The sequence below is a fragment of the Pan troglodytes genome, chromosome 10 (genome assembly GCF_028858775.2).
Source record: "Pan troglodytes isolate AG18354 chromosome 10, NHGRI_mPanTro3-v2.0_pri, whole genome shotgun sequence".
NCBI lineage: Eukaryota > Metazoa > Chordata > Mammalia > Primates > Hominidae > Pan > Pan troglodytes.
In genome coordinates, this window is record NC_072408.2 from 50,671,965 (window position 1) to 50,684,973 (window position 13,009).

General features: G+C 40.7%; 1 long non-coding RNA gene and 1 pseudogene across 2 annotated transcripts in view; both read left to right on the top strand.

Annotated features, from left to right (window-relative positions):
- Positions 1–13,009, top strand: part of LOC134807570 (uncharacterized) — a 92,829-nt gene that overhangs the window by 32,727 nt on the left and 47,093 nt on the right. For both annotated transcript variants that reach the window (XR_010148327.1, XR_010148326.1), the window contains exon 2: positions 6,861–7,030. This is a non-coding gene — a long non-coding RNA (uncharacterized LOC134807570). The remainder of the gene's footprint in view (positions 1–6,860; positions 7,031–13,009) is intronic.
- On the top strand, positions 8,361–10,164 carry LOC134807569 (putative protein PLEKHA9; annotated as a pseudogene).

Here is a 13,009-nt window from a genome sequence, read left to right on the forward strand (position 1 = left end):
AATTCTAGTTCTCTAGCATGTAGGAGAAGACATAAATATTTGATCTCAGATCAGTGATGTGTGTAATTGTTGCTATAGAGAAAATCTTTGATTGCTGCCCAAATCTGGAGGCTTATTAAAATTTAATTTCTGGATCTTTTCCACATATATAAAACTCAGGACATTTCATAGTATATAAAGTAACCCTTCCCTGTTCCTATGGCAAGCTACTCTTTCTCCCAGGGATGGAGCAGTAAGAAATGCGTCTCATCCACAGGAATAGGATTTAGATATGAAAGAGTAATTCCTTCAATGAGTACCGAAAAATTCAGGAAAGAAATATCAAGGGAAATTGTGGATCATCATGTCTAGAAATCATCACATATGAGAGAGATTCTGATTGGTCTGCATAACTTTTGGATTATTAATATGGCTAGTTTCTGAAAAATTATAGTAAAGCAAAAGAGGAAAAAATAGATATGAAAGTAATTAATATATTAGCTTGCCTTCATAATTTAATAGCAATTAAATGCTATTCATAAATTATATTTGCAGAATTCCAACCATAAAAAACATAAATTATGCAAAATTATTTGGGCAACAATGGCAGAAGTACAATATGTAAAGTTTTTCCTTTTAATACTTACATTACAATTGTAAGTGGGATTTGGCTACTGGCTGACTCATCTCATTATATCCAGATGAATGAAGTACTAAAGAAGCAGATAATCCTGAAGCTTAATTTTATGTGTTAGTTTCAAAGCCTCTCAGCTGTACTCAAAGCTGTTATAGTAGCACAATTGACTGATCTATCTTCTACCTCTTCTGGTTTCCCTCCTTCCCTGATAGGATAGGACATGAATCCTAAGGGATTAAAAAAAAATTAGCAAAGCAATAATGTAGGTAATCCAAGAGGGCTAGATATACGTATCTTCCCTTAGATAATTCAAGATTGACCGAAAAGTAAATGTAAAAACAATCTAATGAGATTTTTAGAAATCTAAAGAGCTCGGATTCTCTTGTTGGCATGCATTATGCAATTAATTTCACTACTGGGATTGAAGATTAGAATGACTAAAAGTACAAGTTAAGAAAATAGACTCTGGAGTTGGCCGGGCGCGGTGGCTCACACCTGTAATCCCAGCACTTTGGGAGGCTGAGGCGGGTGGATCACTTGAGGTCAGGAGTTCGAGACCAGACTGGCCAACATGGTGAAACCCTGTCTCTACTAAAAGTACAAAAATTAGCCGGATGTGGTGGCATGCGCCTGTTATCCCTGCTACTTGGGAGGCTGAGGCAGGAGAATTGCTTGAACCTGGGAGGTGGAGATTGCAGTGAGCCAAGATTGCGCCACTGCACTCCAGCCTGGATAATGGAATGAGACTGTTTGTCTCAAGAAAAAAAAAAGAAACTAGACTCTGGAGTCAAACAATCTAAAAGTTCAACATGGGTTACGCCACTTAGTTGCTGTGAGATCTTAAGCAAGTTATGTAACTCGCTAGGCCTCAATTTCCTCATTTGGGTAATGAAAAAAATAAAACTTCATAGAGTTGTTCTGAAAGTTAAATGAGAAAATATCTTTAAAATACTAGAAAAGGACTTGGCCAGAACAGACTTCTGATTAATACTAGTCATTATTAGCATCATCACAATGATTATAATTCTCAACATTGTTATTTTAGCATTAATAATAAAGATAATAGTAATAGCCTGAAGAAGGAAAATTTCCCTAGGCATTTGCTAGAAAAGAAAGCAAAGAGAGGAGGTCTGACTTCTGTGCATGCTTCCACCCTGGACTTACATCATGCTTGCAACTCAATATTGTGTTTGAGGCTGTGACCCAGGGCAGGATAAAGCCCACAATATTTCTTGGCATCACCCATGGGACACCATTGTGATCTTGTGTTTACTGTCTACTTTCTAAGCAGAGTTCTGAGTTGTTCAGGTGACTGATCAACCAGCAACCATGGAAGTCATGAGCTGTCGGTTATGTAGTTCTTCATTTTGGGTATACATGGTCCTGGTTTGGGCCAAAAATTAGAATGAGGGACTTATTTGACTTTATAACTTCTTCATATAGAAAACTGTTATACAACCCTGGGCCCCAAAAGTCAGACAGGATGAGATTTTTATTCTCAAGACATATGCATAATTCTGAAGTAAAAAGTAGCAATTTGTTTCAAATATAGAAATATGGAAATTGAATATGAGAAGTTATTTTTCTTTTTTGCCGTACTATTTGAAAAGTCCATGATCATTATTTCTGAAAATTAATATGTATCATATTAAACTACTTAAACAGGGTAAAAAGTATGCCATGAAAATAAATTATCCTGCCACCCTAACCCTGGTATTTGAGTTTACTTTCTCAGAAATAAATATTATTACTGTTTGATTATTATGTTAAACATAATCTTTGAATCAAGATACCTTCCTCTGGGATTTTCTTGGTGTTATACTGAGCAGGGGTCTAAATATCAGAAGACTCCTCATCATCAAATTAAAAAACAATTGGGCCAAGCATGGTGGCTCAAGCCTCTAATCCCAGCACTTTGGGGGCCGAGGCAGGCAGATCACTTGAGGTCAGCAGTTCGAGACCAGCCTGGCCAACATGGTGAAACCTTGTCTATACAAAAAATACTAAAATTAGGCCGGGGGAATCCCAGCACTTTCGGAGGCTGAGGCGGGCAGATCATGAGGTCAAGAGATAGAGAGCATCCTGGCCAACATGCTGAAACCCCATCTCTACTAAAAATACAAAACATTAGCTAAGTGTGGTGGTGTGTGCCTGTAGTCCCAGCTACTGGGGAGGCTGAGGCAGGAGAATTGCTTGAACCTAGGAGGCGGAGATGGCAGTGAGCCAAGATCACGCCACTACACTCTAGCCTGGTGACAGAGCAAGACTCCATCTCAAAAAAAAAAAAAAAAAAAATTAGCCTGGTGTGGTGGCACATGCCTGTAGTCCCAGCTACTTGGGAGACTGAGGCAGGAGAATCACTTGAATCCTGGAGGCAGAGATTGCAGTGAGCCGAGATCACACCACTGCACTCCAGCTGGGGCACCAGCAAGACTCCATCTCAAAAAACAAAACAAAAGGAAACAATTGCTTTGTCACTCTAGAAACTCTAAGGAGGCAAAGTCAGATATGTTGTGTCAAAATCTCTAAAGGGATGCTCCTAATGGTTCCAGTATTATAAAATGACCTGGGAAAAGCACTGAGGATCTTTTCTAATTAGATATGGACCTAGATTTTAAATTTGGCTTTGGGACCAGGACTATCCCATTACCTTAATTTGGATCTGAAAAATTTAACATGATTTACATGCATAGTTCTGAATACAGTTTAATTAGGCACATATGATTGCAGGATAAATACAGACAGAGGAGTGTTATTTTTGTGTGTCTTGTTATCTCCAAGCTAAATATGAATGGCAACAGCAGTGCAACACTTGAATTGTTCTACATTTGTTATCCTACAAAATGGGCTCTTCTTGGGTGATAACTTTTAAACAATCAGAAACCCAATAAGATATTTTGGTCATTGTCCTTCAGTTAGCTGCTACATGGTATGCTTAGTTAGTTGCATTATCTTTTCAGTTGGACCTTTGACTTGATAGAAACTGATGATAAAAAGATGAGGTTTTTTTCCTGCTCACAAACATCTTTTATTATTAGTAGTAGTATTATTATCATCATCATCATTAGTATGAGACAGAGTTTCTCTCTGTCACCCATATTGGAGTGCAGTGGCACCATCTCAGCTCACTGCAACCTCCACCTCCCAGGTTCAAGTGATTCTCCTGTCTCAGCCTCCCAAGTAGCTGAGATTTCAGGCACCCACCACCATGCCTGGCTAATTTTGTATTTTTAGTAGAGACAGGGTTTCACCATATTGGCCAGGCTGGTCTTGAACTCCTGATCTCAAGTGATCCACTTGCCTTGGCCTCCTAAAATGCTGGGATTACAAGTGTGAGCCATTGTGTCCAGCCCACAAACATCTTTTATATCAGGTAAAAGTAGATCAGTGGTCAGAAATTATAGCAGATGGCAAATTGTGTGTTGCCAGTAACAAGCTATAAGTTATGCCTCCTCTGCCAATACATTTCACACTCTTCTGCTATTGAGTTACTGCTTAGTGGCCTTTCGTTTCAACTTGAAGAACTTTTTAAAGCATTTATTTTAAGGTAGGTGTAGTGGTGATGAACTTCAGCTTTTGTTTGTCTGGGAAAGTCTTTATCTCGCTTTCATTTTTGAAGGAGAGTTTTTCTGGGTATGGTATTCTTGGCTGGCAGGCTTTCTTCTTTAGTACTTCAAATACATCATCCCACTCCCTTTTGGCTTGTGAGGTTTCTGCTGAAAAATCTGCTGATAATCTACTGGAGGACCCCTTGTATGTGACAAATTGTTTCTCTTGCTGCTTTCAAAATTGGTATTGTCTTTGGCTTTTGACAATTTGATTATAATGCATTTCAGTGTGGATTTCTTTTTTTTTTCTTTTTCTTTTCTTTCTTTCTTTCTTTCTTTTTTTATCTCTTTTTGAGTTGAAGTCTTGCTCTGTTGCCTAGGCTCAAGTGCAGTGGCATGATCTTGGCTCACTGCAACCACTGCCTCTCAGTTTCAAGTGATTCTCGTGCCTCAGCCTCCCGAGTAGCTGGGATTACAGGCACCCGCCACCATGCCCAGCTACTTTTTGTATTTTTAGTAGAGATGGGGTTTCATCATGTTGGTCAGGCTTCTCACGAACTCCTGACCTCAAATGATCTGCCCACCTTGGCCTCCCAAAGTGCTGGGATTACAGGAGTGAGCCACTGTGCCTGGCCCATGGATTTCCCTAGGTTCATATTTGGCATCCCTTTGGGTTTCTTGGATCTGGATGTTCATTCCCTTCCTCAGATTTGAGAAGCTGTCAGTTGTTATTTCTTTGAATCAGTTTTCTCATTCTTTCTCTCTTTCTTCTCCTTTTGAAACTCTCACAATACATATTTGGTCTGCTTAATGGTGTTCTGTAATTCTCTTAGGCTTACTTTTACTCTTTTTCATTCTTTTTTCTTTTTGCTCCTCTGAAGGAATTATTATCAGTGACCTGTCTTTGAGTTCACTGATCCTTTCTTCTGCTTGATCTAATATGCTGCTGAACCCCTCTAGTGAATTTTTCAGGTCATTTATGTTCTTCAGCTTCATATCTTATATTTCTCTTTGATGCTTTTAAATATTTGCTACCTCTTCCTTGAAATTCTCATTTTGTTCATGCATTGTTTCTCTTAACCTCAATGAGCATCTTCATGAGAGCTATTTTTAATTCTCTATCAGACAAGTTAAATAACTGTTTCATTAGGTCATTTTCTGAAGATTTATTTCGTTCCATTGTTTGGAACATCTTTGCCTGGTGCTTCATTTTTCTTGACCCCCTGTGTTGTGTCTACATGTTAGACAAAGCGGGTACCTCTCTCAGTCTTCATAAACTGGCATGGTAAAGGTGAAGACCCCCACCAGTCAGCCTAGTCATAGATTATGAGGGTCTCTTCCAACTCCTTCCCTCCCCAGGAAGAAGCAGTTAGCTGTGTTTTGCCTATTTGCCCTGTGCTAAGCCATGGGTAGGGGAGAGCTATGGCATCTACTAGCCAGAGCTACTGTTTCTTCTCTCCTCCAGGTGACTAGATTGTACTGAACCCATTAGAGCTTCAGGACTGGTGAGACAGATGCAAGTTCTTTGGGAAGGCCTGGAGGAGTTATGGTACTGGACACATGGATCAATTCTTTCCCTCCTCAGGAGAGGCTAAATGCTGGCATTCTCATAAGCTTGCTCTGTGCTGAGCAGGGGAGAGGAACAATGACATCTACCAGCCCAAGTCACTGTATCCATTTTCCTCCAGGTGGTTAGACTGTGCCAAATCTTTCAGCGTTCCAAGACTGGAAAAACAGAAGTGAGTCCTTTCTGGAGCCCCCTCAGAAGAGTTAGGGTGCTGTGAACCAACCCCTTTTATCCTCTAGGTGAAACTTGGAGCTAGTGGGTCTCTTCTTGATTGTATGGCACTGTGCCAGGGCAGTGTCTCTAGCAAGAGGGTGTCTTGAGTCTCCCTAATAGTTTCAGTGAGTTGGTTTCATAGTCTCCTGGCATGCAGAAGTCTTTCAATTCATTTCTGATTTCTCACAAAGGAATTTGTCCATGAATTGTTGCTAAATCGATGTGTCTGTGGGCTGGGTTGAGGTGGGCCCAAGCTTCCTACTCTGCCACCAGAATGCATTCATTCATTCATTCTTTCTTTCGCTCTCTCTCTTTCTCTCTTTCTTTCTTTTTCTTTCCTCTTTCTCGTGCCTTCTCACTTGGGGCGCCAGCCATTGATATGGGATTGCTCTTTTCCCCAAAGGGGAAAATATATGTTAACATGTATTAACCACTAAAATTGAGCATTAGCTCTTCTTTCAGCTGCTCTTTATAGATGACAAATGCAGGTGAAGAAGGTGTTCTCTGAATTTAGAGAGATTACCTCAAAGAAGAAAGGTATTGTCTATTAATAGATACTAGGGAGACTTGGGAAGTTTGAATAAGCTTACCAGGGTTAAGTTTCTGAGAGGTAGGGTTGAAGATTTTTAACTGGAAAAGTTGATACTTCATCAGTTAGAATCTATTATCTCTAAAGTAAGACTGAGTTATAAAGAGTCAAGAAGACTGACAATCAAGGAGTCTAGAAGAATCCAATTTTTTTCTCAAGAAAAAATACAGAATCTGAAAAACTAATATTAATTATCATAAGTATGTTCTTTAAGAAGGTGGGATGGAATACTAAGCACTTGGGATTTCAACAGCATTTCACTTAGTCTTACTCCATTTTGTTGTTGTTGTTTCTTAATATTTTTTTCTTTTTCTTTTTTTTTTTTAGCATCTATTGTTGGGGTGATCGGACCTAACACCAGGTTGTGGGGACAACGAAGTCCGGAAGAGTGAAAGGAATGAGAAAAGACAGTTTGAGAGAGAAAGTGGGCCCAGGGGGCCAATGTGAGTATGGAGGCTGTGAAGGCCCGGAGCCCTGGAAGCCCAGACTATTTACTGGTAATCAAACAAAGAAACAGGTGGTGAGAATGTGGGGTTGAAAGGGAGCATTGCATTAAGCACATGATTTACAGCTGTGATGGTTTAGCGTATGCTCTGCTACTTGAGATAATGGAGAGCAGATTCTTTTAACTCAAGATACAATAGATCCTGGGAGAGCAGGGAGCAAGGAGCCAGCCAGCCTAGACACATTCCAGAGGCCATGAGCCCTGGATTCTTTCCAAGCCACAAGGGGTTTTATGCCCTGGGCTTAGATTATGGTGCATCAGGGTAGCCTTCCACCCTTTGGCGCAGAGCTTGGTGTTCCAAAGGCCACGAGGGGTTTTAGACCCAGGATCCCAGACATATTTCGAGACTTTTTTATATTATGTCAGACATGTAAGCCCTGCCTCAGCTTCTCTCCCAACACTCAGCTTTTCTCCTAACATTTATTAAATAGCTCCTATGTGCAAAGCAGTGTGCCGGGTACCTTAGTCACAGTGGGCACCAACATTTAACCAGTCGCTGGCTACATGAACCTTAGAAATGCTTAGATAAAAAAGGTACATATTAGCAGTTATGTTATATATATAAATTGTGTAAATAAGTTATTTTATACCAAAAAAGTATGTATTTTCCAGTGCAACTTAATTAATTGGTATTCTGATTTATACATCAATCTAAGATGACTTGGTTAATATGAGTCCACAAGAGGCTATCTAGATACGTGGGTTAAATTGAGTTTCTACACCTGCTAAGCTGAGAGCCAAACTGTGGTGCTTGGAGACGCATTAAAGGCACAATCAGTCTTGGCAGTGCTTCTGGGTGCTCAGCAGGCATCTCACCCTAAGAACTCTAGGCCATTCTGATTCATTTCAGTAGTAGGGAGCAAGTTCTTTCTTTTTTTTTTTTTTTTTTTTGAGATGGAGTCTCGCTCTGTTGCCAGGCTGTCAGGCTGGGGTGCAATGACGCTTCTCTGCTCACTGCAACCTCTGCCTCCCAGGGTCAAGCAATTCTCCTGCCTCAGCCTCCCCAGAGTAGCTGGGACTACAGGTGCACGCCACCACACCCAGCTAATTTTTGTATTTTTAGTAGAGACGGGGTTTCACCATGTTGGCCAGGATGGTCTCAATCTCGTGACCTTGTGATCCACCCACCTTGGCCTCCCAAAGTGCTGGAATTACAGGCGTGAGCCATCGTGCCCGGCCAGGAGCAAGTTCTTATACCAGTTCACATATACCACTACACAGATGCCCTCACTGAAAAATATGAAAAATAAACATAGAGTTTTGTTTTTGTTTTAAATAATAAGAGGTGGGTATGAGGGGGATTTTTCAAATTAGAAATATTGGCATTAGAAGGTAGATATAATTCAACAGTTAAAGAAAGTGTAATTAAAAACCATGATTTACTCTGGGCCGAGGATGAGGCGGGTCGGGCGTCCCCACACCGGGCCCAGGCACCGGGAGTGGGCGTCTGGGCAGCACCGGGTGATGGCCCTGCTGCTGGTGCTCCTCGCCTCCTGGGGCCTTGGGCAATGAGGGGGCTGGTGGGCATGGGCCGAGTGGCCATGGGTGCCATGGAGGGGGTGCTGTACAAGTGGACCAACTATCTGAGCGGTTGGCAGCCTTGATGGTTCCTTCTCTGTGGGGGAATATTGTCCTATTATGATTCTCCTGAAGATGCCTGGAAAGGTTGAAAAGGGAGCATACAAATGGCAGTCTGTGAAATTGAAGTTCATTCTGTAGATAATACATGCATGGACCTGATAATCCCCGGGGAACAGTATTTCTACCTGGAGGCCAGAAGTGTGCCTGAAAGATAGCGGCGGCTGGTGGCCCTGGGATCAGCCGAGGCTTGCCTGACTGACAGTAGGACCCAGAAGGATAAAGAGTTTGCTGAAAACACTGAAAACTTGAAAACCAAAATGTCAGAACTAAGACTCTGCTGTGACCTCCTTGTTCAGCAAGTAGATAAAACAAAAGAAGTGACCACAACTGGTGTGTCCAATTCTGAGGAGGGAATTGATGTGGGAATCAATGCTGAAATCAACCTGTAATACTTTTCTGAAGACCTTGGAAGAATGCATGCAGATTGCAAATGCAGCCTTCACCTCTGAGCTGCTCTACCACACTCCACCAGGATCACCACAGCTGGCCATGCTCAAGTCCAGCAAGATGAAACATCCTATTATACCAATTCATAATTCATTGGAAAGGCAAATGGAGTTGAGCACTTGTGAAAATGGATCTTTAAATATGGAAATAAATGGTGAGGAAGAAATCCTAATGAAAAATAAGAATTCCTTATATTTGAAATCTGCAGAGATAGACTGCAGCATATCAAGTGAGGAAAATACAGATGATAATATAACCGTCCAAGGTGAAATAATGAAGGAAGATGGAATGGAAAACCTGAAAAATCATGACAATAACTTGTCTCAGTCTGGATCAGACTCAAGTTGCTCTCCAGAATGCCTCTGGGAGGAAGGCAAAGAAGTTATCCCAACTTTCTTTAGTACCATGAACACAAGCTTTAGTGACATTGAACTTCTGGAAGACAGTGGCATTCCCACAGAAGCATTCTTGGCATCATGTTGTGCTGTGGTTCCAGTATTAGACAAACTTGGCCCTACAGTGTTTGCTCCTGTTAAGATGGATCTTGTTGGAAATATTAAGAAAGTAAATCAGAAGTATATAACCAACAAAGAAGAGTTTACCACTCTCCAGAAGATAGTTCTGCACGAAGTGGAGGCGGATGTAGCCCAGGTTAGGAACTCAGCGACTGAAGCCCTCTTGTGGCTGAAGAGAGGTCTCCAATTTTTTAAGGGATTTTTGACAGAAGTGAAAAATGGGGAAAAGGATATCCAGACAGCCCTGAATAACGCATATGGTAAAACATTGCGGCAACACCATGGCTGGGTAGTTCGAGGGGTTTTTGCGTTAGCTTTAAGGACAACTCCATCCTATGAAGATTTTGTGGCCGCGTTAACCATAAAGGAAGGTGACCACCAGAAAGAAGCTTTCAGTATTGGGATGCAGAGGGACCTCAGCCTTTACCTCCCTGCCATGGAGAAGCAGATGGCCATACTGGACGCTTTATAAGAGGTCCATGGGCTGGAATCTGATGAGGTGGTATGATGGCTGCTGGGCAGCACCTCCTAACTTCAGGGAATAAAGTGCTAAAGTGTAAAAAAAATAAAAATATAAATAAATAAATAAAATTAAAAAAATAAAAATCATGATTTCACAGCATCAATCATGCTTTTTATATTCCAAACTTCAAGAATTCATCCTATTATATTTTTATTATTTTACATTCAGAAATTACCCAAAGCATTGATCTAAATCTACCATGTGATTACAAATTTCTTAAAAAGTCACGAAGTCCTTCACAAATTATTCATTTACTAAAGATTAAGTGTTATATTGGCTATTACATTCTCTAATAAATCATCTTATCGATTATTTGTACAAAGGATTTACACATTTGACTATGGTTTTTAGCTTGCTGCTTATTAAATCTTAAGCCCTTGGAAGATGAAATTTTAAAAATGCTTGAGATAATATATTTTACATGAATTGAATGATTCAAAAACAACCATAAAAAAGCAAATTCAATTGTATCTACTTGGAATTGCTAAATGAGTTCCATCTATATGGTTTTTAATTGTCCTCTATCTTGTAACTTTTACCAGTATTTCATAACTAGATGTTTTCCTTAATTACTCTGGCCCTACAATGAGAATAAAAATAAGCTAGCACAAACATACCCTGACACAATTGTGCAGAAAACTCACCTTGGACTTTGCTAATGCATGCAAAGCATATCCCCAAGGCTTCCTTTTTTTCTAGTCTCTTTTTTCCCAGGGGACGGCTCTGGAAGTGATCAACAGATTGTCTCCCTCTGAAGGGTATGGCTTGAGTTGAAAAAGATTTCAACCATAAATAGGTATTTATTTTCTTTGTGCCTGGAGAATATATGCTCATTAATTTTAAGAAATTTCAGCATTGTGATTTATTACAATAATAGTAATAATAATACTGCTAAAATTGGCATCATGTATATATTAAGTACTTAACCGGGTTATAACACCACATTGTTATGTAACATGAAAAGTCATTACTTAACATTGAGTTCATTAAAGCCACACACACAAAATATAAATTACAAAGGAAATGGGCAAGTACATTCTCAAAATATGTAAAATTTCAGTGCTTTCTATATGGTTAGCACTATGTCAAATGCATTATGTGTATTCACTCCTAATCTTCATGACAACTTTGGAAAATAGATACTATTAGTCTCCCCATGTTAGAGGTAAAGAAAGTAGAGTCGGCTGGGTGCGGTGGCTCACGCCTGTAATCCCAGCACTTTGGGAGGCTGAGGCAGATGGATCACTTGAGGTCTGGAGTTCGAGACCAGCCTGACCAACATGGTGAAACCCTGTCTCTACTAAAAATACAAAATTAGCCAGGCGTGGTGGTGCATGCCTGTAATGCCAGCTACTTGGGAGGCTGAGGCAGGAGAGTCACTTGAACCCGGGAGGCTGTGGTTGCAGTGAGCCGAGATCGTGCCACACTCCACCCTGGGCAACAAGAGTGAAACTCTTCTAAAAAAAAAAAAAGAAAGAAAGAAAAAGAAAGTAGAGTCACAGAGACATGGCAAGTTAGTGTCAAGATCTGGACCCAGGCAGTCTGGCTCCAGTGCTGGAAGTCTTTACCATCAAGCTATGTTACTGCTTTGTGACACCACAGAATCACAAATACTATGATTCTGAACAAATCACAGAAAAGAACCAGGGAAGAGAAATTAGGGAACCCAGAAGAGAAATCAAGGATCATTTATTTCAGTTATTTTTAAGATACATAATCACTATTTTCCCAAGCCCATGGATAAAACTAATGTTGCAAAACAATATTGGTGGGCAGTGTCTATGCCATACCAGGAGAGGAGAGAGGGCATTAGCTGTTAGACTTCAAAGGTTCTGGTCTGGCCAGTAAGATCACATTTGTGGGAGACAGATGTATCTTACCCAGATATAATTCAAAGGTCATCACCCAGCAACCTTCTGATTATTTTGTTTTCCACATCAGTCTGTCGAAAGGGAGAGTATGCTCTTATTACAAAGGCATGATTGTTCTGATACCTGAGACAGCAATGTCTTTTTACAAATTAATAGCCTGATATTTATCTTTATATGCCCTGCCGCAAGAATCTACCACACAACATATCCCCCTGGTCATCCTGCATTAGATGTAAGGGGAAAGCTAGTGAGCACCACACCCCCAACAGTACTCAGAAGTCCCTCCCTTTCCCCATCCTTTCACTGCACTTGGGCCAAACCACTGGTGCTTTAGAATGGAGGGCTCCAGGAGTTTGCATCGTCCCCCAAACAAATTGACCCTTGGTGGCCCACCCTTGCATTCCCAACCCATGTCCCCCAGCACTTCAGGCCCTCCAAGTGTGTCATTAGTTACAACAAAAAATTCTCAAAACAACAATAACAATAATTATATCAAAATCCTGGAGTCACTGTGATAAAGAAACTGAGGCTCAGAGAGTTTAGATGACAATCAAGGAGAGAGCTGAGCAGGACCAAATCCAATCTCCTGCTTCTCTGCTCTATGCTGCCCCCTGGTGGTGCACTGTCAATAGCCCAGCTTCCAAAGGCACCTTGCGGAACATGTTCTCCCTCCCCGTCCCTTCCATTCTTTCTCTCTGAAGAAGAGAAAGGGATAAACTACTGATGCACAGAAAACTACTGATGCACAGAATAACTTAGGAGTTGAGTCAGAAAGACATGTTCTTGTCCATAGTTCAAACCAGTTTTTCCAAATATTTTGAGAAAAGATGACCCCGTCATGAATTCAAATTTAACTAAAATGCTGTGATTGCGTTACAAGCAAATTTAAAAGGTCCATTTGTGTATGACTTGATATTCTGAAAGATGAGAAAAGTATAGTAGCCTTTGGAACATATTGCTGTAATGCCACTGGC